At 41.5% G+C, this 14847-nt stretch overlaps 1 protein-coding gene across 1 annotated transcript in view; it reads right to left on the bottom strand.

Moving 5' to 3' along the window:
* The window catches only part of LOC139023793 (nck-associated protein 5-like), a 51516-nt gene extending 39130 nt beyond the window's left edge, over positions 1-12386 (bottom strand). The window contains exon 1 of the mRNA XM_070437685.1: positions 11651-12386. The gene's annotated coding sequence lies outside the window, so the exon portion shown is untranslated. The remainder of the gene's footprint in view (positions 1-11650) is intronic.
* Between the last annotated feature and the right edge of the window lie 2461 nt (positions 12387-14847).

Genomic DNA, 14847 nt, shown 5'->3' with positions numbered 1-14847 from the left:
AAATGAGGTAAGATAAGGGAGTTAAGGCAATAAATAGGCCATAGTGGCYAAGTAATTACAATATAGCAATTAAAACACTGGAATGGTAGATGTGCAGAAGATGAATGTGCAAGTAGAGATACTGGGGTGCAAAGGAGCAAGATAAATAAATAAATACAGTATGGGGAGGAGATAGGTAGATAGATGGGCTGTTTTACAGATGGGCTATGTACAGGTGCAGTGATCTGTGAGCTGCTCTGACAGCTGGTGCTTAAAGCTAGTGAGGGAGATATGAGTCTCCAGCTTCAGAGATTTTCGCAGTTCGTTCCAGTCATTGGCAGCAGAGAACTGGAAGGAAAYARGACCAAAGGAGGAATTGGCTTTGGGGGTGACCAGTGAGATATACCTGCTGGAGCGCGTGCTACGAGTGGGTGCTGCTATGGTGACCAGTGAGCTGAGATAAGGCGGGGCTCTACCTAGCAGAGACTTGTAGATAACCTGTAGCCAGTGGGTTTGGCGACGAGTATGAAGCGAGGGCCAACCAACGAGAGCGTACAGGTCGCAATGGTGGGTAGTGTATGGGGCTTAGGTGACAAAACCGATGGCACTGTGATAGACTGCATCCAGTTTGCAGACTAGAGTGTTGGAGGCTATTTTATAGATGACATCACCGAAGTRGAGGATCGGTAGSATGGTCAGTTTTACGAGGGTATGTTTGGCGGCATGAGTGAAGGATGCTTTGTTGCGATATAGGAAGCCGATTCTAGATTTAATTTTGGATTGGAGATGCTTAATGTGAGTCTGGAAGGAGAGTTTACAGTCTAACCAGACACCTAGGTATTTGTAGTTGTCCACGTATTCTAAGTCATGTTTTGAGGCTATACAGTGTTTGTTTACAATTACATTGTTGATCAACTTTGGAGTAAAACAAGCTTAGATTGGGGCTCTGGTGAGGTATGACAGTTGAACTAAGCTCATGGAGGCATTTGTAAAAGTTATATTCTTCAAGAATAAATGGGTATATATCATTAACTGAAAAGTCCAYAAATGAATGTAACAATCACAGAATTGTAATTGTAAAGATCCAAAACCAATGTGCCTTCAAAACCAATGAGTCACGTGTAACACAACCTTTAGTGTGTTCCAGACGATGTCAGCTCTGTGATAGTATGTATGAGCTAACTGCAGTAAAATGTGGGTTCATTGACTCACTCAACAATCTTTCCCAAAGTCAAAGATATTTTCCTTATACCTGTACGCAACTTAAAATTATGCAATGATTTAATTTGGTTGGATAGGAACCAAATTAATCTCTGGAAGTATCTACCAAAACATTTACAGTCTAACTACAAATGTGCGAGACATACATTTTTCTGTCAATTTTGTATCATTTTTCTGTCTCTGTGTTGCCAAGATCAGGTGRCTGGCAATATTGACTATAACCTGGGTCACCACTCCCATCTAGTGGTGAACACCATCAGTTACTAGACCATCAGGGCTCCATGTCATGTGACACGTTTGATTTTATCCCAGCATGTTTCTTCTTGTATTAGAATTATGTCTGTGTGTTGGTCACTGTTATGGATATTCTGTGTATTGGCAATATACATAAAAAAGGAGAGGACAAATATTTGTCTATTCTTAAAAATGCGCTGTGAAAACGCACCATACTACTGGTTATTAAACGCTGTCTTATGTAGGGGCATTATATAACAGGTTGCCTCGTATAGCATTATCAATGATCTTTTTGCTCTATTGTCCCCTGCAGAGGGAGCGCTCAGTCCACGAGCATGAACCTTTGACATGCAATTATGAATGACCAGGAATTTACCTTTTTATGTCCCATGTCCACAACAAATTCAAGGAAACGTACAGTATTATACTGAGCCARGAGTGCATGGAACTAACTCCCTTCCATRTTATATAGCGCAAGTGAATAMCAAAACTGGTTTCAAAAAACAAATAAAGCAACACCTCACSGCACAACGCCTCTCCCCCATGTGACCTACTTGTTGTGTGTATGTACTGACATGTACGAGTAACTAATAGATGCACACACACTAGATGTTAATGTTTTTAAATGCATGTAAATTGTAAAGTRTTTTGTCTGTAATGTCTTTTTCGTTATCTGTCGGATCCGAGTAAGACTAGCTGTCGCCATTGCCGTCGACTAATGGAGATCCTTTTTTTTTTTTTTAAATGCCTTAGTTGATAACTGCCATGTGTATCTGCACACGGTTACAATGCCATCATTTTATAGCTTGTGGATTATGGATCCATGGAGATGGTTTATAATCATAACACCAAGACCTTTCTAAAAAAGCATTATACCTAGCTTGAAATCAGCTAATTTCTATATTTTTTAATGCACTGCATTTAAAATACAATAGGCGATATCGATCAAAGAGATTGTGAAAGCTCAGAGGCTACAATAAGATACTAATCTTATTTCACAAAATAAAGGAAGATCCTTGATTTGCGAGAGTTCACTGAATTAGTAGGATCTGCTTGAATTCAGGACAAGTGACCTAGATCAGGAGTGTCACGCTAGGATATTAAAGGGCRATATGAGTGCTGCTGTACTGTGGTTTGTTTGTTGCTTAATTACATTACCAAGTCAAATGATTCACCCACTGTTGGGATTTACTGTGAGGACAACCATGATAGGCCCTCATATGCTCAGATAAATAAAACATCTACTGTATGGTGACCAGGGTAGAACATAACATTGTAGCCAATGGTCATAGTGGATTAATACACACAAAATGATCCAATATGAATAATAAGAATTAACACTYCGTGTTAAATCAACACTGAACGTGTGGAGTCTGTGGACCCATATACACACCAGAACAGTGTTAAATTAACACACTGCTTAGTGTAAAGCCTTWTTCAAATATTTCCCAGAGTGCCTTTTGAGTKAATTGTAGAGTTTACCACCCAGGACTGTATTTGTTAGTAACAGAGACATCATTGTTGCATTCATCCATTTTTGGGTGCTATGGACTTCACCAAGTGAGATGCTAACTGAATATGTAATCATAAAAAAAAAAAAGATTTAACAAAGTACTGCAATGTTGAGACAGGCAGCCCAATTCTGATCTTTTTTTCAGTAATTGGTATTTTGACCAATCACATCAGATCTTTTCAAATCAGATCTTTTTCAGCGCTGATCTGATTGGTCAAAAGACAAATTAGTGAAAAAATATCAGAATTTGGCTGCCTGTGTAAACACAGCCTATCATACGTAATTCATAATTTGAGGGCCTAGTTTTACCCTAATAAAGGGGCCTGAATCTCATACACATCACTTTGAACCAAAACCACACCCATTATTATCATATTTCCCTGCATGCTCTATTGCAGGTTGATTTTTTGAATTATTTGTTTCAATACCTATGTTTGTGCATGTACATTGATTGATTTATTGAGTAATTCATTATTCTTATACTACTCAAATATAAATTACAAAACATTTCTAGACTAATCCAATATGTTACTTGGACTTATTGCACCCATTACTGAAATACTTGTTCCAGTTTAGATGGTTTAGATAGTCTCATGGCATAGTCTTCCTAACCCTGGCAGTCATTCTAAATAAAGGTTGTGGGTGAAATGTATTTTGGAAATACCCACACTGGCTGGATTCCAATAGGAATTACACATCACCTTTCAAACCTGCATAAAGTGACTTGCAGGCCTGATGTGGTCTGTAAACCATGAGTTTCAGTCCATTGTATTACACTCAGAATAAAAGGTTTAGATAAAAGGGGTACAAACACATTTCACTTTAGTGGTGCCCTGTAACTTCTTAAAAGCATTGTTGGTTAAGGCTTGTAAAGTAAGCATTTCACTGCTGTCTACACCTGTTGTATTTGGCGCATGTGACAAATAAAAGTTGGTTTGATTTCCCAAAATTCCCAGGTTTTCCACAAATCCTGCTTGGAATTTTCCTGGAAACTGAAGCAGGAATCTGAAATCCTTCAACTAGCATTTTTTGAAAATCTGGGCATTTTTGCTATTTGCTACCTTTAGCTATTGGTGCATAATTGTACCCCAGTTCATATCTCAACCACATCAGGCCTGCAAGTAGGGTTGCAAAATCCAGTGACTTTCCCCAAATGCCCAGATTTTCAAAAAATGCTGGTTGAAGGATTTCAGATTTCCTGGAAATGCTTACTTTACAAGCCCTTAACCAACAATGCTTTAAGAAGTTAAAAAAAAGTACACAATAATTAAACAGCAACAGTAAAATAACATAGTGAGGCTATATACAGCAGGTACCAGTACAGAGTCAATGTGCGGGGGCACCGAGTCGAGGTTATTGAGGTAATGTGTACATGTAGGTAGAGTTAAAGTGACTATGCATAGATAATAAACACAGATTAGCAGCAGTGTAAAAGAGGGGTTTGGGTAGCCCTTTGATTAACTGTTCAGTGAGTCTTATGTCTTGGGGGTAGAAGCTGTTATTAAGAAGCCTTTTGGACTTAGACTTGGCGCTCCGGTACCGCTTGCCGTGCGGTAGCAGATAAAACAGTCCATGACTAGTGTGGCCTCAAATGTACCCTGCACAAACAACCCATGTAGAATTCCGGGTCTCTGGCAGCAGTTGGAACCGACAATCTGGGGTCAAGAACACAAAGTTCAGCTAAGCCTATGCTGCCCTTCAGTCCCTTGACTTTTTGTTCCTGATGGAGACATGGATCACCCCAGAGAACCCTGCTACTCCAGCTGCTCTTCCTTCATCTGACTATGTTTTCTCTCATAGTCCGAAAGCATCTGGTTGTCGTGCTGGTGGCATGGGTCTACTCATTTGTCATTAGTGGAGATTTTCTCTATCTCTCACCTGTCCATCTCCTCATTTGAATTCCATGCTGTCACTGTCACTTGTCCACTCAAGCTTAACATTATTGTCATCTATCATCCACCAGGTGCCCTTGGAGAGTTCGTCAATGAGCTTGACACCTTGATAAGCGCATTTCCTGACGATGGCTCACCGCTCTTCATACTTGACGACTTCAACGTCCCGACGTCTGCTTTCGATTCATTTTTTCCCAACTCTCTCTTCCCCTCCTTACCTCTTTTGACCTTACCCTCTCCCAATCCCCTCCAACTCACAAAGCAGGCCATATGCTTGACCTCATCTTTACTAGAGGCTGCTCGCATACTAAACTCACTGTAACCCCCCTCTTGGTCTCTGATCACTACTTTGTTTCCTTTTCGGTCTCCCTTTCCTCCAACCCTAACCACTCAGCTCCTACCCAGATGAGAAATGGAAGAGAAAGGTCTCTGTTATTGCCATCACTCCGTTTGTAATGCCGATAGTGTCCACAAGATGGAAGCAGTGTATGTAAAAAGTTTCAGATGGATTACTTGGAGTATGACAGACATTTAGTGTGAAGTCCCCATGTACATTTGGGCAAATTGTGAAGGAGACATTTGCATTCATATTCCATTTTTCTGCAAGAATATCATCAAATCTGTATACTTGGACATTGATGTAGCTTTCCAAGTATTAGTAGCCATATTATAAGTTCAACATTTGCAAAACAACCAGTTTTCATAACTTCATAACTTCAAGTCTGAATATCCTTATAATTTTTGTCCAAAATGAAAATGCATGCTGTCGTACAAGGTTAGAAGCTACATTTTACAGCATATACATGGTTTCCGGGTACTCCCGTAAAGCCCGGCTCATTGGCTATCTAGCTAGCTTTGTTTGACCCCGATTGGTGCTTATTTGACAAAGATACAGTTGTTCAAGAGATGGTCACCCGCGTCATCGGCGTGCCATGAAGGTGTCGCTCTCTGACCAAATATGGTGCCCTATAGGATATACTACACCCCTAATGAAATAGTGAAGTCTTGTTACCTTCTAGGATCTCTGAGGAATAGATATGAACGTGATTTTACTTGTTGAAACAACATTTAGGGTGAGATTTCTTTCTTTGAAAATTGAACAAGTGGAAATACAAAATCAATCGTGCATGCTATATGGACCTTTCAGAATATGAAAAATGTTTTTATCTAACAAAATGAGACTTCATGTTATCTATGGGACCCTTTGGATGATAAATCAGAGCAAGATTTCAGAATGTAAGGACACATTTCACCTTCGGAGGTGAATTTATCAAACCTATAGCATTGGGGGAAAAAATGTTGTTAGAAGCTCTCCTCAAACAATAGCATGGCATTTTTTCGAAGTAATAGCTACCGTAAATTGGACAGTGTAGTTATATTAACAAGAATTTAAGCTTTCAGCCGATATAAGACACTTCTWTGTACCGACATTTGTTGTTACTCTAAAATCTGCGATCTTGATTTAACGCGCTGCATGACTTACAACTGTCCCGTTGACGGAACACCGATCCTTAAGATGTTTTTTTAATCCTTCTCCCTCTCACGGACAACTTTGTCAACCACTTTGAAAAAAAAGGTTGGCTACATCCTCTACTCATTAACTCAGCCTATTGAGTCCACTGGTCTCACTCACAAAGAACTACCCTATGCCTTGACCTCTTTCTCTCCTCTTTCTCTAGATGACATCCTGCGACTAGTGAGGTCTGGCCGCCCGACAACCTGCCAGCTCAACTTTATCCCCTCCTCCCTTCTCCAGATCATCTCGGGAGACCTTCTCTCTTTCCTCACTTCACTCAACAACTCATCCCTGACCACTGGTTGCATCCCCTCTGACTTCAAAATGCCCCGAGTTGCTCCCCTCCTCAAGAAATAAACACTCGACTCATGTGACATCAAAAAATATAGACCTATATCCCTTCTTTCCAAAAKACTTGAGCGTGCTSTCTCTGATCAACTTTCTCGTCATCTCTCTCAGAACGATCTRCTTGACCCTAACCACTCAGGCTTCAAGACGGMTCACTCAACCGAGACTGCTCTTCTGTGTCACGGAGGCTTTCTGCACTGCCAAAGCTCTCTCCTCTGTTRTCATCCTCCWAGATCAATCTGCTGCCTTTGACACCGTGAACCATCAGATCATCCTTGCCACCCTCTCAGGGCTGGGCGTCTRAGGCTATGCACACTCTTGGATTGCATCCTAACTGGCAGGACGATCCTACCAGGTGTCGTGGAGAGGATCTGTGTCAGCACCACGTACTTTCACTACTGGTGTCCCCCCCGTGCTCAGTTCTAGGCCCTCTCCTCTTCTCTTTATACACCAAGTCACTCGGCTCCGTCARATCCTCACATGGTCTCTCCTATCATTGCTATACGGATGACACTCAACTACTTTTCTCCTRCCCCCCTTCTGACACCCAGGTGGCAACACGCATCTCTGCATGCRTGGTAGATATCTCAACTTGGATATCGGCCCACCACCTCACGCTCAACAAAACTGAACRGCTTTCTCCCGGGGAAGGCCTGCCCGCTTAAAGACTTCTCCATCATGGTTGACAACTCCWCAGTGTKACCCTCCCAAAGTACAAAGAACCTTGGCGTGACCCTGGAAAACACCCTGTTGTTCTCTGCAAACATCAAAGCAGTGACTCACTCCTGCAGGTTCATGCTCTTCAGGCAAWTGTCCTCTCCCGTCTGGACTACCGCAACTCGCTGTTGGCTGGGRTCCTCGCTTTGCCATCAAACCCCTGCAACTTATCCAGAACGCTGCAGGCTGCCTGGTTTTCAACCTTCCAAAGTTCTCATGTCACCCAGCTCCTCCACACACTCCACTGGCTACAAGACCATGGTGCTTACCACCGGAACAGAAAGCGGAACTGCCCCTACCTACCTTCAGGCTATGCTAGAAAACCTACACCCCAACCCGAGCACTCCGTTCTGAATGAATCTGTTATACAATGTGTTTCTTTGGGAAAATAAAACGATGGCCAAATTCAATGTTTCATCAAATTATATATTTTTATAAATATATGATATAAAATTGATACCTAAAGAGGTCCTACATTTCAGAAATCAAGTGGCCCTGGGGTTTTTAATTAAGCAATGTACATGCACAAACATAGATATTGAAATACATATGGTATTGTGTTAACATTTTTACTTATGTCAATAAGGTATCTTCTTTTTTCTTTTTTTTATAAATTTGCTACAATTTCTAAAAACCTGTTTTCGCTTTGTCATTGTGGTGTATTGTGTGTAGATTGCTGAGGAAATWGTTTTATTTAATACATTTTACAATTGGCTGTAATGTAACAAAATGTGGAAAAAATCAAGGGGTGTGAATACTTTCCGAAGGCACTGTATTTATTATAACATATTCCCATAGGATCTCAATCGGTGAAGTCCATAGGGCTGAAAATGTATGAATGCAACAACCATGTCTGTCAATAAAAAATACAGTCATGGGTGGTAACTCTGGGCAAGGCAAGACACTGGGAAATATTTGAATAAGGCTTTAGCAGCATGCTAATTTAACATTGTTGKCATTTGTATTTGTACAGCCATGCTGTCAATTAACTTCTGGGCCACATCCTGACTGATTGCAGCCCATTCTTGCATAATCAATGCTTGGAGTTTGTCAGAATTTGTGGGTTTTTGTTTGTCCACCCGCCTCTTGAGGAATGACCACAAGTTCTCAATGGGATTAAGGTCTGGAGAGTTTCCTGGCCATGGACCCAAAATATCGATGTTTTGTTCCCCGAGCCACTTAGTTATCACTTTTGCCTCATGGCAAGGTGCTCCATCATGCTGGAAAAGGCATTGTTCATCACCAAACTGTTCCTGGATGGTTGGGAGAAGTTGCTCTCGGAGGATGTGTTGGTACCATTCTTTATTCATGGCTGTGTTCTTAGGCAAAACTGTGAGTGAGCTCACTCCCTTGGCTGAGAAGAAACCCGACACATGAATGGTCTCAGGATGCTTTACTGTTGGCATGACACAGGACTGATGGTAGCGCTCACCTTGTCTTCTCCGGACAAGCTTTTTTCCGGATGCCCCACACAATCYGAAAGGGGATTCATCAGAGAAAATTACTTTACCCCAGTCCTCAGCAGTTCAATCCCTGTACCTTTTGCAGAATATCAGTCTGTCCCTGATGTTTTTCCTGGAGAGAAGTGGCTTCTTTGCTGCCCTTGACACCAGGCCATCCTCAAAGTCTTCGCCTCACTGTGCGTGCAGATGCACTCACACCTGCCTGCTGCCATTCCTGAGCAAGTTCTGTTCTGGTGGTTCCCCGATCTCGCAGCTGAATCAACTTTAGGAGACGGTCCTGGCGCTTGCTGGACTTTCTTGGGCGCCCTGAAGCCTTCTTCACAACAATTGAACTGCTCTKCTTGAAGTTCTTGATGATCCGATAAATGGTTGATTTAGGTGCAATCTTACTGGCAGCAATATCCTTGCCTGTGAAGCCCTTTTTGTGCAAAGCAATGARGACGGCACGTGTTTCCTTGCAGGTAACCATGGTTGACAGAGGAAGAACAATGATTCCAAGTACCACCCTCCTTTTGAAGCTTCTAGTCTGTTTTTCGAACTCAATCAGCATGACAGAGTGATCTCCAGCCTTGTCCTCGTCAACACTCACACCTGTGTTAACAAGAGAATCACTGACAGCTGGTCCTTTTGTGGCAGGGCTGAAATGCAGTGGAAATGTTTTTGGGGGATTCAGTTAATTTGCATAGCAAAGAGGGACTTTGCAATTAATTGCAATTCATCTGATCACTCTTCATAACATTCTGGAGTATATGCAAATTGCCATCATACAAACTGAGGCAGCAGACTTTGTGAAAATMAATATTTGTGTCATTCRCAAAACTTTTGGCCARGACTGTATATGGGTCCACAGACTTTCAGTGTTGATTTACCAGTGTTCTTTTTTCATAGATTTTTTACTAGATAATTTGCTGTGTAGTTCCACATTATCCTCACAAATTGTTCCCATGACAAGTGAAAATATAAGAGTAAGATTATGTTGAACCTTGTGTGCAATACTTAAATGTGTGCAAACATGTAAGCCACGGTCCTAAATTGAGCCCATGGTGTGGGAACAACTGAGGATGGGCCTACAGTCATTCCATTACTGGCTTGTCAGCAGCAGCAGTTTTCTGTATGTGTGCTTATATGGAAAGACTTGGGCCAGAAAAGTGTCATTAAATGTCTTCCTCTGGGTAGGGGGTAAATTGGTATAATTGAGGAAGCTTTCCTCTTCCTCTCACATTGGCCTTGGGACCTTCCCCCTGAGCATTTAAATACATACATCTTCAGTAAATCACATCCTGCTGCAACCCAGACATCTTAATCATTTGACTTAATTTGTCTTAATGCAGTGTACTGTGCTGTTTTATTCCAGAACCCAGAACCAACTATGTCTCCCCCACTTCTCAGATTCAGCAGTAGTGCTAACAGACATTACATTTATGTTAACAGTCTCTCACAAGAGACTACGTGCTGTTTGACCCAAAAAAAGGGATTATTTAGTAGAAACAATTCCCTACTCAAAGGGGTGAAGCAAGGACGTGCAGTCTGGGCCTGCAGTGTCCTCTGCTGGAACAACTGTTCTGAAAACAACTCCAGTAATGTTCTAAAATAAAATAAAGTATAAAAAAAACTGTTGTTTAAACCTCTGAAGTCAGCTGAAAATGAACGTGGTTGTGTAGACAGCATTACATTTATCTTGGTTACAACACCGCTACGWCTGTACAAGCGGGGCTAGCCATCATAGTTCCCAAGCGATTGCTTGCTGCAGCACGCACATATGTCTTGATTACGTAAACAACACCTTGATTACATAAACTATTTGATTTAATGAAATAAAAATGCATGCACACTACCATATGCATACATATCTATGTTTCACTGTCTATCATCTTCTTGTTGTACTGTATGCTTATCCAAAACATGTAGACTAATTACCTCTTCCTAAATGCATGTCTCAGTCTCCCTTGCCAACACAGTCGATTGTGTGCCTAGACAGGCCAAGCATGAAAATCTAGCTGTGGACATTGACCATCCCCTTGCCCTGAGCCACATCACATCCACTGTTGAGTAAGTGCTCTGTCCTATTCAGGGCTGCTGCGGTGTTGTTGCCATAGTCTTCCATTTGTATGAGACTGCCTATTCATCAGGAAGCAATATATCACATATCGGCTGCTACGCACTTTCAACACATGACTACGTGCTTCTCAAAATTTGGTAATCTTGTTTAGATAGGTGCTACCAGAGCAATATTATGTATGTACACAAATCTGCTCCACCCAAAGTGCACAGCTGGCGCAGAAGCACATTTAATTCCACATTGGAGTTCCACACTCAATTTTCAAGCATAATTCAGAATTACCTGGCACATTGAAATGTGTATATACTCCTTGGTATGAATATATCCCTTGGGGAGGGGGATAAAGAATGGATAAAGTGTGAGACTATAGTGGGGGAGTAGATCTGAGGGGAGAAGGGCCATAGGTATGAGGGGGCATGGAGAGGAGTGCAGTGTATGAGGGTCTTAGGCACGAGAGTAATAGAGAAATACCATACCATACCATCCAGTTTATACTCCTTTTTACATAAGCGAAGTCCTTTAACACGCCATGAACCTTGCCACTGCTACACAAACCATACTTTTCAAATCCCACCTGTCTGTCTCCATGCCAATTCTCAGGCCATGTATAACACACCTACGATGTGGTAATTCAGTGCCACACTGAACAGTCTTACATTTCTACATGACAGTCATTCATTCAAAGCAGCCGTCATGGCAGCATCTTACCCTGTCCGTGGCTATCCACGATTAGGGACGTCAGTATAGATTGCAGTGAAGATTCCTCCATGTGCTGAGCATGCACTGAGTGGAGGTGCAACATAGCGCCATCCTTCTTCGCCAGGTCTCCCTTGAAAAATAGGTATTTTGATCTCATTGGGACTAAGATAGAGTTAAATAAAAACCGTGAAGGGTATCCGTGGTAGTAAGAATCCAGCCAGGGAACCCAGTCAAGGGCCCAMGTTGAAGCTACAATGAAGAGAAYGCATGGTTTGGTCTTCAAGTCTTCAACAGCTGTTTAGATCCAGGGAGGAATTGCAGGGAAATCCACAGGGAGTCTGAGAAAACAAAATCCACGTGAGGTTCATGTCCACAGAAAATGACAGAAAAGGCTCTTGCAACAATACCATAAACCCATGTGCGCCACCATTGCTCTCTCTCTCTGAGCCTCCCTCTGCAATTCATTCCTTTATCGCTCTATTTCTGTCCTTCTCTCTGATGCTCACTCATACTTCCACTTCAGTGCCCCCTCTCTTTCTCTCCCTATTCTCAGCTGTGTCTCAGCGTTATGCTCTGCCTGTGCCCAGCGGATGTATAACATGTGTTCAGGGTGGGGGTTGGGGACTGCTGACTTCATAGGTGGCWRYTTCTGCTTCTGCAAGGCGGGTGAGGATAGCCGTTGCATTTTGGACTATTTTAATGAGAGTGACCATGATAGACTTAAGTTTCCTCCAAAGCTACTTCAAAATCATAATACTTTACATGAGAAGGGCAATTGTTCTAACACTGCGTCAAAAGGTAGTTCCAAGATATTTGACCAACGGTATACATTACTTTCTTTGAATTGACAGAATCAACTAAGTTMAAAAGGAATGTGTTTGACTTTTGGGTACTGCCGAGGAAGATAATGTTATGCTGTCACGACTGACTTGACCTCAGGTCTCAAATTATCCGAAATAAAATGATAAAATCACAGCGAAAACACATTACTGAAGAAACAAATGTTATGTTCCACATATCGGCTTAATAACTTGCTTATGAATGGTTGCCCATTTGCGCACATCAGATCCTTTATGTCTGTATCATGTCACATGACCCTCAGTTGATACACTGCCAGGCTTTCAACTCATGTCGAAAGAATCCTYTGTCGCATCTATTGAAGAACTAAAAAGGCACACAACTCTAAAAACATTGGATTATTACAATGAAATGTTTACAGTGAACATTTGATTAGATATGAATYTTTATAGTGAAAATTAGGGCTGTAACATTAACCCCTGATTTGATATAATATCTACAGTATATTATTGCTATGAAATATACAGTAACAGACAACCAATGCCACTCTATCATAATGTCTGTTTGCCTAGTGACTACCTAATCCACACTTTCTAGTGAGTATCTAAAAGGGCCCTCCTTGAAAGTCCTTAGAAGGAAGTGTCAACCTAGAATCTAGCAAGGTTGCATTTACAGTCGTTAGGGCTATCAGAAGTGACTCACTAAGGACTAATGAGGTTAATAGGGAGGGAGGGAGGGGTGTAGATTGATAGAGAGGGAGGAAAAGAGAGTGAGGAAAAAAGCAAAAAAAAGACAGTGAGAGAGGGAAAGCAGAGAGAGRCCGAGTGAGCTCGAGTCCGAGAGAAGCTTAAATTACATTTCCCTGGGAATAAATAAAGTACCTATCTATCTAATGCTCAATCAGTTGTTTTTTCTTTACATGAGGGAAATACATGAGACTTCAGACTTGTGGCAGACAAACATGTTCTAAGCCACCAGATGCCACGCATTACCTGGACCATTTTCATCCCATAAAAGTAAGCTAATGCATGGTGACATGAGTGACAGCTGCTTAGATTAAATTAGGTAGCTTTTCAAAACAAAGTGCAGAGTGAGTGCTAATATATGAGTTTGAGGTAGATACTGTTTGGAAGTTAAATGAGCAAAAATGTGAATAGGGTTCCATGTACATGTCCATACGTGTGTGTGAGAGTGTTGGGAGTACCAGGACACCCCTGGGCTTATGCTGTGACCTACATTGGGGCCTGATGCTCCCAAGGCCGGCAGGGAGTGTGTGTTTGTGTGTGTTGTGCAGTATGTACTGTACTGATGAGATGAAGSTGCATGGCTGCATTAACTGTATGACTAAGAGCCTCAGCTGGACAAGATACAAAGAGACTAATGTGCACACATTAAGAGGGAACGTACAAATGCATATAACCGCCTAATGCAAACAAATATAGCCTACTGTAGGAAAATTCATACCTAAAGTACACAAACCAGACAAGTACATACAGTCATAACGATGGTGCATGCATACATTAAGGGTGCAACACCAAATTCTTTTTCTGGAATGCCTTGATAGCTCACACCATCAGATCGCTTGTGGGCTTTTAAATGTATGTGAAACACAGACCTGGGTCAAAATAATATTATGTTTCCTTTCGATTATTTAGGTGCACTTGATTTAGCTGTGCAGGGTTTTCAGGGGGTGTGTGGGGGGGTTTGATGGCAGGTAGCCCTATGTGGGGCTGCTGGCTTCACATCATCTAGSTTTGAGGATCTTCCCTCAGAGACGTAGCCAATCCAGAAACTATTTAATTAATTTCCACCTTTGTTGTTCATTCAGTTAAGCCTGTACTCGGTTGAACTGCCCTCATGTAACCAATGAGTGAAATCATCTCGTCCCAGAACTATCTGCTTGTCATCTAGCCAAATTCCCCTGCATGTCATCAAATGGTTAATACTGTGAGTCAGAATGGAGGCAAATAGCCTCGCAATACACGCTACAGTACTCTCTAATGTAACACTCAAATTTCACAGTGCACAGACACACAAAGACAATTAAAAACATGAATATGTGAAGATGAAATTATAAATGAGTAATATCGTGAATTAAATTAGTAGAATTGTCACAATGCATAGTGGACATGCATACAGTACATATCCCTCTAGTAGCCAAGCTATACTGAACAAAAATATAAACAAAACATGCAACAATTTCATAGATTTTAAATACATTTATTAGGCCCTAATCTATGGATTTTACATGACTGGGAATACAGATATGCATCTGTTGGTCACAGATTCCTTTAAAGATTGGTCCTCACAATGGACCTCAGGATCTCACAGTATTTTTGTGCATTTAAATTGCTATTGATAAAATGCAACTGTGTTCGTTGTCCGTAGCTTTATGCCTGCCCATACCA

The sequence above is a fragment of the Salvelinus sp. IW2-2015 genome, linkage group LG36 (assembly GCF_002910315.2).
Source record: "Salvelinus sp. IW2-2015 linkage group LG36, ASM291031v2, whole genome shotgun sequence".
In the NCBI taxonomy this organism is placed as follows: Eukaryota; Metazoa; Chordata; class Actinopteri; order Salmoniformes; family Salmonidae; genus Salvelinus; species Salvelinus sp. IW2-2015.
Note: the sequence above shows the minus strand (reverse complement) of the source record. Positions and strands in the feature narration are given on the sequence as shown.